The sequence below is a fragment of the Colletes gigas genome, unplaced genomic scaffold, assembly GCF_013123115.1.
Source record: "Colletes gigas isolate AHSC1104 unplaced genomic scaffold, ASM1312311v1 Colletes_gigas_Sc00001, whole genome shotgun sequence".
Classification (NCBI taxonomy): domain Eukaryota; kingdom Metazoa; phylum Arthropoda; class Insecta; order Hymenoptera; family Colletidae; genus Colletes; species Colletes gigas.
The window spans coordinates 12,366,944-12,383,956 of record NW_025106630.1 but is presented as its reverse complement, the minus strand read 5'-3'; the positions used below and the strand labels follow the sequence as shown (position 1 = coordinate 12,383,956).

General features: G+C 46.8%; 1 protein-coding gene across 11 annotated transcripts in view; it reads right to left on the bottom strand.

The window, feature by feature from the left end:
• Positions 1-15,552, bottom strand: part of LOC122402214 (protein turtle-like) — a 234,641-nt gene extending 219,089 nt beyond the window's left edge. For 8 of the 11 annotated variants that reach the window (XM_043405285.1, XM_043404860.1, XM_043405199.1 and 5 more), the window contains exon 1: positions 15,159-15,552. The gene's annotated coding sequence lies outside the window, so the exon portion shown is untranslated. The remainder of the gene's footprint in view (positions 1-15,158) is intronic. The other 3 variants (XM_043405622.1, XM_043405030.1, XM_043405534.1) reach the window with 2 other exon arrangements.
• Between the last annotated feature and the right edge of the window lie 1,461 nt (positions 15,553-17,013).

Genomic DNA, 17,013 nt, shown 5'->3' with positions numbered 1-17,013 from the left:
AACGGATGCCCCGAGGGTCGCCTGGCGAATTCCACCGTCGGGGGCGCGAAAGACCGAGAAATGCAATACCGCCAAGAACTAGGAGGACGTTGATCGTCGAGTCGGTAGGGCACGTTTAACGAGGAAACGAGGGAAACGTTTAACGGCGGTCGACCGAATCCCGTTCGAATACCGACGGAAACCGCAATCAACCGTCCGCCGATTGATTCATTAATCGAACGATACATTAAGACAGTTCGTGGACCTCGAAACCGTCGAGTCGCTGGACCAAACTGACCGAAGAACCGACGCTCACAAAGGAATCGTTAATTCACAAAGTCGTGGAAAGCGTCGTTTCCGTCCAGGAATCTCCCGGGGATCCGATTCAGGTAAAACCACACTCTCCAGGTCGGGACCGGGGGGGATGCTCTAGCTATTTGACACTTCCGTCGGCGCCGGTACAAACGAGAGGCACGAAAACGAGCGCACCTTGTGGGAAAGTCAATCTTTTGAGAAGGGTCCGGCAAAGGAAGATGGGAAACGCCCCGGCGAGAAGATAACATTCTTCGGTTAGGGTGATCTGCCTGATGGGCGAACATCCCCCGGCAAACGAACGTATTACAGGAAAAATTAAGATTTCTCGAGCCCCCTTAACGTTGGAACTTCATCCAACTCTGGTGCAACGCGACAAATAATAATCTTATGTGAAACATGTAGTTATTTCCGCCACCATTACACGTTACTTTCAGATAATACAACCCACTATGTACGATAAAAAATGTTGCAACGAATATCCCGCCACCCGTAAATTGATAAACAGCGTTCAACGTTCGTCGATATTGCGAAATTAATCCCGAGCAGGATAAAAAATGTACCGTAGGTTGTCGGTCAATTAATTCAGAAGTAGTTTCAGTGATTTACTGTGGGAACGGAATCGATTATGTCACCTCGGGGGCCCGTAGTCGCTGCATGCACGAATGTAACCGACAGGTTATAATTTATGAATCGAGAGATACCAAAGAAATGCGACCTGTCTTCGCTGCCAACAGGTAGCGAGACACGCGCGCGTAAACATGTCTCGCGTGCGTCATTAATTAAACTATTGTTTAACGGAGAGAACAGAAAATCAAACACCTTGCGCGGTAATGGAGATCCGTCTGTTTCTCGTGATTGTGAATTGCGTAAAATAAAAGCGAATTCATTATGGAACGAAACAATAACACGGTTCGTTAGCCTCGACTGGCAAACAAAAAGTGACGTTTCGATCCACGAGGCTTTTAAAGCCCGCGTTTCTTCATTTTATTTTTACGTTTCATTCGAACCGCGTATTATATTAATTATATTTTCCCCAAGCTCCGTGCAAGCTGAGATCGAGGAACACCGAATGAAAATAAACTGCTCGGAACGGCGATTTATTTTTATCCTCGAAGCATTTCCCACTTATTAATTTTATTCGTTAGGAGACGGTTGTTATTTGAACTTTGCTTTAAAATCCGTACGCGTGCATCTGTTATTCGTTTATAGGCGAGCGGTGGGCGCCGACAAAGAGGTGCCTATCTCGAACGAGTTTCGAACTTCCCGCTAATTACTCGTTTAATCCAACGTAACGTCAACGCGACGGTCGGCAATTATATTCGATCTATTCGTTTCCGTGACGTTTCAATTAAACTACGCGGAAACCGCAGGCAGGGATTCACGAAAGGACGTACACTGACGCATAATTTCCCTAATTACCGGTCCCGCTTTCCCAGACGTTTCATCGTCTACAAATTGCGACATAAATCGCGCCTGTCGCGCGTGAGCGTCGACCAGAAAAGAACCAAAACGAAACCGCCGCGCACGGTGGTCCGACCAGGGGATGTTCGATTATTTTTACCCCTTTCGGGAGCCTCGATCTCTCCTATTCGATACTGCAATTATAAATAAATTAAAAAGAAACGAATTTCAAAATACACGCTTTTAAATCGAAAATAAAATTCCCCGACCCAAAAAGCCCCGCTGTTTTCAAACGGAAAACGATGGAGCGCGAGCGTGAGAATTTTCCCTGGCGATTTTCGGAATTCCCAGCGCCGCGAGGGAACGCGTCCGCCCTCCTCGATGAAAAGCCGAGGCGCGGAAAACTTTCTGCCGATTCAAGCACACGGAATATCCCTCCTCACTCTGCCCCTGCGCGCAGAAATTGCGATCCATTCAGGATTATTTGGAATTCGAAGAAACTTTCGCTCCAAGTGGTTTTCTTCCTGGTGTCGCGAGCAAGTTCAATCAAGTCGAGTCTCTCCTATTCGTCTTCTCTCGCCTTTACGCGTACACCGATTCCCCGTCTCTTTCCCGCTTTCCTGATTTTTCCTTCCGAGCATTCGACTCTGCGTTTGTCGGGACGGCGACGCCGCCTACGCTCGACACGCCTAACTCAATCCCGGTTGCTTATTACGCTGTTTCATGGCTCCCCTTTTCCCCTTCTGTTTCCTCGTTTCAGGATCGACGGTCCGATACTGCCGAGCACGCGAATAATCACGCGAGAATAAGGACCGACGACGACGACGCGAGCTGAATTCCGCGAAATTGGTAGAAATCGGAGCACGCGATTCCTGAATGGGTGCAATCGCGGAAAAATGTCTAGTCACGTTTACACGTGCGCCGGACCAAGTCTTGGGCCACGTGATCGCCGAATGCAACACAGATATCATCACGAAGCGATTCAGAAGCTTCTCCACTGCGCGCAGAATATAGTAATTTAGACACGGGGATTACTAGCTGAATAGTTGGTGCTGTGGTCATTTCAATATTACGTGGACCCTTTCCGTCTCTCTTAAATATCAATTAACACTTGCACACTTGACAGAATTTATATGGAGTCCTGCAACGCTGACCAAAAATTTCATTTGTACGGTGAACGGTTCGCGGAGGAAACGTGTACCGATTTACGGCGTTCATCCGATAGATATTTCAGGAGGCGATTAAGCGCGACCGGCACTGAATTTCGAAAACAGACCGTGGCGACAAATTTATTGGCAGTTTGACGCGCGACACCGTCAACGTACGGACGCGCGTCGTGTAAACATTTTTCTTAACCGACGAGCGGCGAAAACGGCCATTCTAGAACATTGTCCTTCGCCATCGGCGTATAACGGGGCCGTCGATTAATTTCAACTTGGCTAATGACATCGATAATTCGTTCTGGTAACGAGCCGCGCGCGCATATATCGCGCGCCATTAACTCTGAATTATTTCGGCCGAGAGATCAGTTTCCGAGAGTGCTAAAATTTATCTTTACGGCCGCGCGAGGTCGACGAAGCTAAACGCCCCGTAAAAAAAAAAAAATACAGCAAAAGCTTCCTCGAAGGAGCTAGTCTCGCTCGCGACTTGACTCGCCGCGTTCCACCCCCGACAAATCCAAGGGGATACCGTAACGGTATCAGCTGCGTGGAACAACCTGCCTTTTGTATCGAGAATCACCGGATACCACGGGCCAACTCTTTGCCCGAACGATACAATATATTTCTCTCGTCTCAGATTTTACGAGCCACGGCCGCGTCTGCTTCTCCTCCCGCGAGAGTAACTCATTTTTTTTTTTTCTACCCCACGACTAGTCGTTAGTATCCGGAACCGAGGTACGGGCATGGTCTCACCCTTTAATGCCACTTAAGTGCCGTTTAACGACTTTTTTGTTTGTTACCATCGCGGTTTCTTGCGCGACGCTCTCGACTCGATCATTTTCTTCGCCCCCTCGAGCTTCCATCCCTCGTGAAAACTCGTACGCGCGAGCCATTCGTGGGAGATGTAATTTTTATTCGGATTTATTTATTTATCAAAGGGTTGTAGAAGCCGTAAACATTTGAATAATATTCGGACACGAGATCAGACCATTGCGTTTTACGAATCGTCCGATAGTAAGGGCGGAATGCGGGTCACGATCGACCCGCCACGATAAAAGAATCGCGCGTGGATCGAGTCGCGAGCATTACGGATGAATAATACCAGTCCCTGTAAAGGTATAAACTCGTGTTGTTTAAATACGGTTCATCGATGGATTCGACAGGGAGGTCCGTGTTCTCTGTTCGACCCGTTGGAACGGTACGGGCTCCGGTGAAACAGCAAATGCTCCCGGCGGCGCAGAAACATGGGGAAATAATATTTGATACAATACCGGGGGGCCGCGGTGTGTATCGTCGATCCCTATTCGGGTAGGCTTCACGGACGAGAAATTTTCGTCCATTATCGTCGACGGTTTTGCGAGGTAATTCGCCGCGGCGGGCAACGAAGCGAAAATAACGTGCTAATAACAGAACAAAGAACCCGACTCGGCGATAAAACGAATTAAAATTAACGCTCTCGAACGGTGGATAACACAGGACTACATAATATTTTCGCTTAAGCACTCTCTACGGCAACCTGTCAGGCCCCCAACGATTTGTAGCTCATTTACGCGACCGAAGAGCTTAATTCGGTTGAGCTATTAACCGTGGCACAATGGTTTCGTTGATTTAGTTACATTGCTGCAGGCTAGATGCGCCGGGGATAGGGGAGGGGAAAAGAGGGAATACCTGTTCGAAGCTTCAAGTGGCGCGTCCCGCTCGAAAACACAGATCCGCCACCGTGCTTCGACGGCAAATACGCGTTTGTTGACTTGACAAAATAATCTGATGGACCGTGAACGCGGTCCATGAATGTGACCAGTCTGTCGAATCCATGAAAATTATGCGTTCCCTCTGGCGAACCCGATGCGATCCGAGGGCGGTAATAATCGTCGATCGTAATGCATTAATTGTCGTCGGGTTCGTTACACGGAAACTATTTCGTCAAAGGAATCCCTCAAAGGAACCGTGATTGGGGCACAATCGCAAGATTCCCTAATGAACGCAACGCTCGAGCACGCTTCCACCCCCAACGACCGTTCCCAAACTTTCCTAATCGTATCAATGGCGCGGGGTATGGTATAACCAGAAAATTATTTCAACGGTTCAACATCGAGGCCAAAGTGGGCTTGAATAATTATATTACGTGTCAATGACGAGAGGATAGAAGCTGAATATCTTGCCATATTTAATAGTACTGCGTGTAATGTCAGTCTTGGGTATTTGCCTATTTGGTTGGAGTCATTCGAGCAATTCGACCAGGACAAGACCCGAAATTTCCCGAATTTTCCGGGACGATAATTTTAGAGCGCTCCGTACGTTAACGGGAAGGTACAACGATATCAATTTAACCGAACCATCGGCAAATAACATTGTTTTAAGGGATCCCTGTAGAACATGCTTGCATTGAAAGCAACAACGGTGATCAGTACACCGGTTAATGCCGGTACATTCGGATCCTTCGTCAGCGGTGCGGTAAGTGCACCGAATTGTACCAACAAAGCTGATTGTGCTGCTCAAGATTCTCCGATCGCAATTCGGGAACGATGCAGTCAGCAACAACAGTCCGTAGGAAGTTAGGGTGCTGGGCTGCAAAGGGCCAGTGAGTAGAGCGAGGAAGGTAGAGGGGAACGCGAGTCGGAGAGAAAAAGAAGAAAAGTTAGGGTGGATGGAAAGGACTCGAAAGATTTCTGTTATTTGAAGTAATGATCCTCGTGGAATGCGACGAACGCGGCCGAGAGAATATTTTCTTGGCAAGACAATTTTACCTGCCGTCCGCGTCGCCCTCCCTGAAACCCTTCTCGCCCTATTTTCTCTCCCTTCCGGGACCTTGTCATCGATCCGACGAGAGTCGAGCGAAATTCCACGCGCCATCTTCCAACGAATTTCTTTTAAGCCTCGCCGCGCTAATACAAGAAACAATGGGAGAATATTACTCGCTCGCCATCGAGCAGAAAAATTGAAATTCCACGACCCTAACGACGGGTACCGATTAAAAAATACCGAGGAATCGTTCGCCCGAACTTGGAACGTTCGAATCGAAAATTTCTTCTTTTTTTTTTTTAAGGACGTATGAAAATATTCGCGCACCGGGCGTAAAGTTTCCAAACAACCCTCAATCGATAGGAGTGCCGTCATCGAGTTTCCTGATAAAGGCAAAACGTGGTACGACCGCCGCGTACTCTCCAATATTGCTTGAGAAAAATACTTCGCCTAACCAAATTACTCACCGCCCGGCCCGCCATCGTTTCCCGATAAACGCGGGGAAACCCTTGCGTCGAAAATCTACCGCGTAAAAAGGGGAAACCGGAGAGAAATAGATATCGGCTTCTTTTAATCGAGAAAAGTGCTTCTCGCCAAGATTTATACAGAGACCGCGGAAATTTTTTGCGTCCGCGAGAAGATAAAGATTAAAGATCGATTCGAGTACACGACGCGGAACAGTCTTTCGTTGCTACGAGGTGTAGGTACTTAAGGGTGTACTTTTTCTCTGAAAAGAAGGGTTTAAAGGCGACCCATATTTCTAAACGCCAAAGTGGGAAGGTCCCTCCCGTGTAAAACTATTGTGCAACGTCGAGGGCTGCGTGTAATTAATTGGTCGAAACAATTTGGCGCGGAAAATACAACCAAATGGTATTCATAGGGGAGGTTGCGGTATCGCTGTAAACAGTCTGTACACGTCGGAAGGGCCCTTGGGGAGTCTACTTCGAGAAACGATCTATTATCATGCATACGTACGCACGTCGAAATAAAACGTAAGAGATTAAGATGGAACGTAAATAAATGAGCGCGCGGTCGATGATATCGCGAAAAAAGGGATAAATAGGACGATCTCGAGGAAGGAAATAATACGAAGATCAGTCCCTCGCACGAGATCGTATTCGATCTAGACTATTCTATGCTTTCTAGCCCCCCATAATATGAGAAAAAGATTTTAGTCGGTAATTTAATCTGGTCAAAGGTTCGCAAAGCTGAAAAATCGTGCTCCATAGGATACAGTCCATACACTGTCTTCGATTTTACCTCTTGGCCCGCAAAGCCTTCAATATTTACTTTCCCGGCCTTCTTGGAGCGAGTTTGCCGACCCGTGATCTGCATAAAGATTTATACGAAGTTATTCGAATAATCTGCAATTGTGATAGTACAATGGCCAGGCAACGTCATCCTGTAGAAATCTCAACGATACTCGATGTTCGAATCGTAACGCCGCAAAGAACCATCGACGGTAACATCTTAATAATACAGCAACAACTTATTTCGATAGCTGTTCGATCCGTTCACGCGACGCACGGAAAGTACGTAAGTACGTAATGACGAGTATGTCCTTACGGGCCCAATCAGTGCCAATACAGAGTGTCGGGAGCGTTTTGACGAGACCCATCGACGAGTTTCCGCGAAGTAAGAGAAACGAACGAGAAAGGTTAAGACCTGTCGTTCATCGGGCTGCTCGGCCAATCACGCAAAGTGCCCTCAGCCTCGAACTTCCCTATCGCGTTCGTGGCAGGTATCCACGCCCGTTCTACCTGTGTGTGCCGTTCGCCTACGAGAATATATTGCACCCACACGCGATACTCGTGGATTCCTGCATGTACACGGGGGCCACACACGCACCTGCAACCCGGCAAATATTTACGCGCATCGTGTGTATGATATAAGCGGGTAGGTAGGCATCTCGGTGCAAGCCTCCATTATCGAACGAGAGAGACTTGCGGAAAGCTAGCGAAACAAGGTAGAAGAGAAGGCTGAAAACCACCCTCTATAGCGACTCTCCAGCCTTCGGTGAAGAATCAATGCGACCACCCCCGCCACCCACCCTCTACCTCCTGCTACTCCTACCCAACGATCTGCCCCCTTTCCATCTTTCTCTCGCTTTGCACGCCAAGAACGATGCACACACGCGTGCACCAGACGAAAAACACCGAACCCCGGGCTTTACGCACCGACGAATCTCCATTCTGATTCCGAGAATCCAATTTACATCGCGCGGTTTCCCGAACCGGAAAAGCCAAGACAACAAAGACACGCGTTGGGTATTGAGCACCGTCGACATCCGGTCGTCCATGGAAATAAGGGAAAAGATCGCCGTCTCGGAGAAACCTCCGACTTACCATCGCACCGACACGGATTTAATTCTGACGCTAGAATTCGTTTCGTGATTCGTTCTCGCGGCGACGCGATTTGCATCCAACCGGGGGATGGTATCGAGTCAGACGCATTAACATATTCGGGCGAAGTTAATCCGGGAGTCTGTTTGCGAAACAGAATTTTCCTCCGGAGTTAGCCGGAATTTCTGGAAATGTTGCACTTTCGGGAATAAACTTAACGAGAACTGCTCGTAATACGCAGTTATTTCATATCGTATCGAAAAAATTCTTATTTCTTTCGAAGAAGATATACGTTGATCATCGATCCTCGTTGGGTAGGGCTTGTATTATCGGGAACGAAAGTAATATCGGAATATTAACGGTACGTGTCATGGTCACACTGTGGTGAACCGCAAAACACCTTGTTCCTGTTTGAATAATCCCGGTGTGAACTTGAAATTGAGTCTTTGTACCGTTGGTAGAACGCGTGGAAATGTAACACGAGTACCTACACGTTGTAGGATAGTCTTATAAAATAATAGTAACGACAGTAGTATCACCGATTCAAAGAACAAACCCTGTCGCTTCCTAGCGTCTTGTTGAATTCAATTTGCAGACCAGTAACGATACTAAAACGAATGAAAACATAGACTATGTGTAATTAGAGGTAAAATCAAGATAGCGTAGAAGCGAGGGAGGATGGCAGCTTCTCGGGAAATACGTTATAAGATTTCCGCAAGTTTCCGGCGAACGGGATTATTCGAATTTCAGGGAACGCGATATCTCGGGAACCAGTGCCGATAACACCAGCGGCGTCGCGACTGGGAACGGCACGAGTTCTCGAAAAATCAGGGATAATCATAGCTCTCGGAGGCTGGGCGAACCGGTGGTTGGAAACCGACAGAAAACGATTCCAAGAGCCGTGTTACGCGGCGCGCGAACCCGGTAATATTTTGACCTCGAGGAGGAGGCGCGGCGAGGAATCCAAAATCAGATGAGGAGAGCGAGCAAGTGGGAGGGCTTACGTGACTGCAATGTGCAAAATTGTCCTTTGTCGAAGGAAATAGTAGTTGGACAGCCGTGCATTATCCTCGGCGCAGTGGAGCATATGCAAAGCACTAGTCGAGGGCTTTCGGAGCCAACTCGAGAATTTTCGGTACCGAATCTCCCACCCGAAATACAGCTAAAAAGGCTTCCCCGATCGCGGAACAGATAGCACAAGGAATAAAGTCCTGGTAACGTATTTAATGTTCTCGAAATTGTAAATAATTTTTCGTGTCGAATTTGCACAGCTCGAATTTCTGTAAGGACGCCCATGATTTACCACCGAATGTTCGTTTAATTCATAAATCTATGTCAGTGGCGTGCGGAAACCTTATGAATACTGCAGTATCATTACTGTGAAACAGTGCATGTAAATAAACTCGCGTGTTCTCGCTTTAGAAACAGAAACATTAAAATGCTGACCGAGACAAGAACGAAATTCGCATAAGAACGGTGTGTTTTCCTCGGTTTAAATTGTATATTAAATTGTACAATATTCGCATTGTGAAATTGCAAATAATTCGTATATCCTGGAAATCCTGAAGCCTGTTTCTTTAATCCTGTTATTCCGTATCTTGTCGAAAGACAAAAAGAAAGACGAAAGACAATGGTTGATCATGGGGAGGACAGTGGGACGGGACCGTCGAAACATTTCCCAAAGAAGCATACGTTGCGAAACACGCAATAACGTCGAAAATAACAAGATATCTCGTCGAATAATATGCTTCGAGGACCCGGAGCAACTTTTACTCGTAACGAGTACACCCGTTCGACTGTACGCTTCCGTTCGTCCCTTTCCCTGTTCCCATCTCGCTCTCGAAACGAAAAGTCATCAATAAACATCTTCCATTGATATGTAAATCCGGATGCTTTCAAGCAAGAACCGAGCATCGACTCCTAAAATCCTTTGCGGTCTTCGTCACTTTTCCCTACGAATCTCCCATAATCCGAAAGACATTCAAACGAAACTTCACGATAAATTAGAATTTCATCCGACGCCGTTAATTGGAATGCCCGAGATTTTTCTCTCCCAACCATGAGTATTCGACCGTCGAATGCTTTTATAAAAAATGAACACCGCCCGTGTCTCGGCCATCGAGCATGTTTTCAAGTGGAGGGTGAGTTCCGAGCAGTGTCACGATATTAAGATTAAGAATTCCTAACGACCGCCACGTTTTCGAACCGTTTTAATTCCGCGCTGTTTTCAAGAACAAGAACGCCGTACGAATGGAAAACGTTCCACGTCGTTGCACGAAAGAGACTTGTTGACGTACCATTAGCTTTGAACGACATAATACACGCCCTCAGCAGGAAACCACGAGACCTTGCAAATGTTGTTAGAAGAAACTAGTCGCCGACGAGTTCCAGTAAGTTGTTATACCGTGTTGCCTGAGGTTGGTCAATTACGACCAACGCCATTTGCAGGAAAGTAGAAAATAACACAAAATAGCCGCGGAGGTACGGCAAAGAAAATAAAATAAAACCAGTCGGGCATCAAACTGCAGAGATACAAATACAGTAAACGTTCGTGTTTAACTATGCTTTGGAACGAGGGATCGAGAGACACGATCGTGCCCTACGTCCGGAGACATCGATGCCAGCAGAAGCAATCAATATTCCATACTCTTTTGCAATATCGATTAACTCTTTAACGTCCGTTAATTTTTGTTTAAAATACGACTTTGGACGCGTGGTAAATTTCAGGAGAAATTAGGTTTTACACTAATTCCTTTGAACAAACTTCGGTGTGGGTATAAAATATTTAATGTGTTCGTCTAGTTGCTGGACATTCGTACATTTTATACGCGAATAACCGAGATATTAAAAGCATAGTGCTCTCAGACCGTAAGCAGTGCTCTGTGAGTGGACGAAATAATTTCCCAAACATCTGCCAACAAAGTTTATGGCTGGGCACACCTGTTCACTAGGGACGAGCACTTTCTCGCGCAGACATTGTTTCACTCGTCGACCCGGTGGATATCATTTACATTTACGAGACGGGGAAGCCCTAAAAGGGCTCGGGTATTAGACGCTTCCTATCCTGTTATCCTTTCTGAGAGGGAATTCTAGCGGTCTTCGACGCCATTGATTTAGCATAGCGTATGCGGTTACTTCGTTAAAAAAAAACATTATAGATAAGATGATGGTCTGAAGCTAAAGAAACAGTGACTGGAAGGTCTGAAATGAGCCCATGTATCGTTTAGGGGAGCGGAGAGGAAAGTAAGAATTATGCAGTTAGACGGTTAAAACAATCGCAGAAATTGGTCCAAACAAGTGGTTTGAGCCAATTTCCCGTGCTCCCTTCCGTCAGAAATTCACCTCCGTAGATCAAAGGATAGATTGCTTTAGCGTCTAAGCAGCAGACTGTCGGGAACAAGCAGACCTAGCCCCGGAAACAAGCCCCAAGGCCATTTCAATTTAGACCGAAGTCATTAAATCGGCCAGGTGCGCGGATAGAAAGAGAGGCGTAAGACGGACAGCCCCTTCACCTGTCGCGCGGCTTTCGAGTAACGAACGCCGCCAACCCTCGCCAATTTCCATGCACCTACCCTTCGCGTCAAGGTAAGGCTAGCCCTTCCAGTACAATGAGTTACCAGCATGCTCTGACCACAAATACGCTGAATATGCATGAACCCCTTGTCCCTACCATCGGGTACGTACGTCCTCGAATTAGGTTCCCCGCAAGTTCTTCGAGTCCTGTTCGCACTGGTGCTCCAGCCACTCTAGAACCACTCTAGTCACCTCTCGTGCCCTCCTCGAGGACTCTGGCTGCTTCGTCGTGCCTCTGTCGCGCTTTTCTGCACGTATCCCTTTGCCTATACCCGATTCGAGAGCCTCTTCGATCGCGAATCGATGGATCCCGATCGAACCTGATAGTCCGTGAACAGAGACAACGTTCCGCGACGAACAAAACAGGCCTCGGCGAACAATGACGCGCCTAAGTGGCGTATCGACGGGAAGACACGTACCCGAACGTCGAACCTTGCCTCGCTATAGACTTTTTAACCCTTTCCGCTTCGTCAAGTTTATCACGTTTCGTTACAGTAATTCTCATCCTTACGGCCAAACTCCGAGCTAGGCTCTGACGATAAACAGTTCGAATCGCGAGCAGACTATGGGACGTTATAACGAGGTTTGGAATCCTAGTTTCTACAGAAATAGGTGTGCAACGTCATTCTATCTTTTTATATCGAATTGCCAAGAGTGGAAGAAGACCGAACGAAACTGAAGACACTTTGCTGGTAACCAGTTTCGTTCGAGACGTATAAAAAAACGTCGTTCCTTAAAAACAAGACCGAATGCAATTGAAGATATTCTCGGAAAGAATTTCTAAGATACCTCGACCAGAACGTACCAAGAAAGCATCCAGCAAAGGAAGATGTCATAGCGGCAAACGAGAAATAGAGTAAAAACCAGCCAAAGCAGCCATCATTTGTTCAAAGCGTTTCGAGTAGGTACATTTGCGGCAAACGGCGTAAAGACGAATGTTTGTTTCGTTTATAATGAACGGGCATAACGAAGACTCGGAGCAACCGAGCGTATCTTTCTAATGGTTCAAACAGTTATGCTTATTATCTTTGTTTATTCTTGCGGTAGCTGAGTATGTGAAAAAGAAATATAACTCGAAACGTTTAGTTTTCAAGAAAGAAGAACCGACATTTCCGTTAATGCGTTTGCGTTCAAAGATGACCGATAAGGTCGAGAACGTTATTGGAAGAAATTTGTGATTTAAAAGATCAAACGAATATTTATGAGGGACTGTAACGGTCGCACGTTCCTGTTCGCAATTAAACGTTCGCGAAAGAATGAAAAGCCCCCCACCGTTTTCTCACGTACAGTACGGGAGGCGCGCGGTATTTCACGGACACGATTATTATCCCGAAGTACGCACAAAGATAAATGCAGCGGCGGTGTTCTCACGTGTAATAAGATGTAATCCGAGTTTCCTGCCGCGCAACGAAAAGGGACTTTAACGAATTCCACTTTTCCGGACGCCTACCGTAACAACGTGCGATTCCCTTTCAGACCCTCGCCCTTGACAGCGCCATTCCTTCGTACCGTTACGCCATTACAGCGAATTGCAAATTCTATAAATCGTTCCAACAATACCCGCACGCCCCTAATTAATAGACGTCCAAAACCATCGCTCCTGCTGCTTCCACGCGTTTCTGCAAAGCCCGGTGCAATACACGTAGCGCACGATTATCGAAATTTTTACCTCCCGCGAAGGAAACAGAAACGAGATACGATCGGGGCACGAGAAGGAAAGATTTTCGTCTTCTCGCGTGCGAGCTCCCACTCGCGTGCGGCGTCGTAAAGGATTAAAATAAAAAAAGAAAGAATGGAAAAACATTCGGTTCGCTTTTACATTCAACGTCACGACGCGCGCGTTGCCTTTGGCCCCGGCGAACAATGGCTGACGATCGAGGGGATTTTCGTCTGTTTAAAAAAAAATAAGTTACCTCTCGCGGGTTCGTCAAAGTCTATCGCGCTCGACTCGTACATGAAACGGGTACATATTTATAGGAAACACAGCGGGTCGGCTCTCGCTCGATACCGACTCGCGGCCCTTTGCATTCGTAACAAAAATACATGTACACGCATCGCGCAACCGGGGAGATCCGCGTACGTAAAACCAATATCGGCGCGGTGTGGTTATCTACATATTGCGGATATGGCAATATTCTATAAATAATCCGTACGACTGCGACGCGGAACGGCGAAACGATTCGACGGCGTACAGCGAAAAATATCCCTACCGCTCGTTTTTCTACTCTTTTTTTTTATTCTTTCTTTCTGTTTTCACTCGCGAATTCCTTCCGCGGCTCGAAACGCGAAAAATAAAATTATTACAGCGCGCGTGCACACACCGCAGAAATTACATTCGTACAGGGAGGGCTGTCTCGCTTTAATCTTTTAATGGGTAGGTGCGTCGCCAGGAAATACGTTGGATTTAAAAAATTAAATGCGCCAGGGGTTGAAAGAGACGAAGGTGGTTATTATAATTTCACGAGCGAACAAGAGAAAAAAGGTATTCGCGGGTACATAATGCGTGCACGGACGAGAAGAAAAAGCCATCAATCTGCGTAATAAAAACAGCTAACGAAATTCTGTTGCCCCCGGGAACTTTCTCCGGTATTTACTATAGAAATTAAAGTACAAAATTCGCGGTTACCCGTCGAGATATCGACAATAATATAAGTTATATTTCTGAAACGGTTGGAGGAAAATTAAACGGAACGATGGCGGAAGTTTAAATTTTGCGAAACGTAATCTCAGCTAATACGGTAATACAAAGCACGGTCCTGTGTTAACGAACAAATGTACAGCTAATTATACGAGCAAATGACGATGGACAGTGGCTGGTTGTTGTTCAGACAGCCAACGATACGTTTGGAAATTGCACTCGAAATTTTAAAAGAGATAAACGTGTTTTCATTAATCATGTACCTCTTTGCCGCATAATCCTGTATATTTCAGGATATTAACCGAAACATTTATGGCGCACGAGTGTCTAAAAATGTGGGTCAAATATGTAAATCCAATTTCGTGCTAGCCACGGAAAAAAGTGTTTAATGTGTCGAGTAGATGTACCAGAATTTCTGCAATATTTATTATATAATTCCACTTGCAGTAAAATACTTGTAGATACGTCGTTGGAAAGAGTTTAACTATAGAAAAACGTACAGATAGAGAAGTGGATTCTTGCAGAGTGCTAGGAATAGGAAAGCCCTTGCATCTCGAGCGAGAGCTCGCCCACGGAGATGAATTCTAGTCTCATTGCAGTACGAAGACTAAGGACGAGGGTTCGACGAACCAACAGGAAGCGTGCGAGTGGATTCCAGAAGTTAAAGCGCCGCGATTCGATTCGAAGCGATCGTCCATCGTACGAGTCGTCGTAATTAAGAAAGCAATTCCTCTACTCGCAGTATTTTCCCTCGATCCTAATATAGCGCACCGAGATCCAATGAATCTCAGCGTTTACCTTTGTATTTACCTCGCTCCAAACGCTTTAGAACCGAAACTATACTTTCGAATTCAAATTTGCATGCATCCACTACTCAGATTCCACCATTTTGATCGACTATTCTTCGGGTAACATTTACAGAAAATTGGTAGATCACGGTATTCAAAGATTAATCGAGTATTTCACGGTCTAAACACAACATTCAGCTATTTGATCGTAAGAACGTACCTTTTGATAGTCACCCACTGGTTCTCGGAGACCACGACACGGTGTTTAAAAGCAAAGTGTTGTTAAAATTGTATATCACAGTGTCCCCGTCCCGCGTAGCGCGCAAACCTTCTAATTATTCGTGAGCACACTCGAGCCCCGAGCAAATACTTTTCAATTCCAACAAGTTCGGCGGAATATTCGTCGGTGACGTGGATCGTCGCATAAAGCACCGCGGTAGCCGCGAAAAGCCAAATATTGAACGGGAGCGTGACAAACGACAACGCGGAAACGTCGTCGACTGAAACGTCGTCGACAAATATTGACGGTTTCTTTGCGAACGGACTTTAAATCGAGACCGAAAGCTCAAAGCTCGAACGGGTCCGGGGGAACGGTGTATTTGCTTTCCGGTGAATAACTACCACGTACAAAGAAATCCAGCGGGGGAACTTCTTGCATACGTAGACGTACCATCTCGTACCACGATGTTTACGTCGCCGTGACGATCGACGGAAACACGATAAACACGGTTCGAAGTTCGCCGGGACTTGACCTTTGACCAGGTACGACCTGTTATCGCGATACGCAACGTAACCGCGCGTGGAACGCGACTGGACGCCAAAGGCGCTACACGGAACTCGCTCGATTCAATAACAGGGACTCTTTGGGTTTGCAATATCGAGATTATTTGGTATTCCTAATTTTTCCTAATGCGTTTGCGTATCGAGAAAAACATCTTAAGGATGTTTTATGTCGTTTGAATCCGTAAAGAAAAGTGCTTACCAGTGGCTGGGAGCGCGGAGAGGAAGCGGCCCGGTCGGAGTCGCGCAGGATGCTGGATGAAAAATCCTTCGAAAAGCAACAAAAGGGCACTGGATATAAACGAGGGCTTCGCGGAACACAAAAGGGCTCGGTCACAATGAAAGCACGTAACGACACCCGGCGGCGGTCGGTGGATCCGCGGCGTCGCGCCGCTCCGATTTGACAGCCGGAGAAAAACAACAGCGTCGCGGCGACTTTGCCGGAGAACGTCCAGACCGCGCGTCGTTTAACGAAACCAATGGACGGGAGGGATAGATCGAGGAACGGCGTCGTCGTTGGACGCGGTCGACGGTCGTGGTCGCGGAGACGCAAGAATGGACGAACGAGTGTCTCGTAACGATACGACCGAAACAGTTTGATTTTTGGCACGCGGTCCGCGGATAAGAGCTTCGGAGCTTCGTGAACCAGCGACACGTAAACGGAGCAGTTTCCCGTGCGAGGCTCTGCCGGGTACTGGGGGTTCGAGCCGGGCTATCGAACGCACCTCCGCTCCTCGACCAATGGGAGACGTCGCCGCGTAACGCTCGGCCAATCAACGGCCGTGACACCGGCATCGCCGTACACACGCCGGGACCGTGCCGCCGTAATCAAAATCCTTGGGCGACGCGCACGCTTTTATTATGCGTGCGTACTTAATCCCGTCGATTGTTTTTCCTTACCGTTCCTAATATGCAGGCAAGTATACAGTTTTCCGATAAGAGCGATCGAACTCCGAATCGAAATAAAATTGAAGCTACAAACGATAATCTGGCGCTCATTGTGCGTATCGATGACGTACCGCGGAATACAATAGCGGAATATAATATTTAAATGACCATTCCGATTGCGTTTGCCAGAAGTGAAACATTTTAATAATTTCGACGCGCCGAGTAACCGTGTATCCTTTCGCGAGGACTTGTAAAGCACTGCTGGGAATACAAATGTCACGTGACTCGAACAAGCGAATAACAAATATGGCGGATATGGCAATTGAAAGGTCTATCGTCTATGGAAATAATTAAAGGCTTCGAATAGTAAAGCTTGTATGAACAAACTAAAAGTAAATATTGCAGAT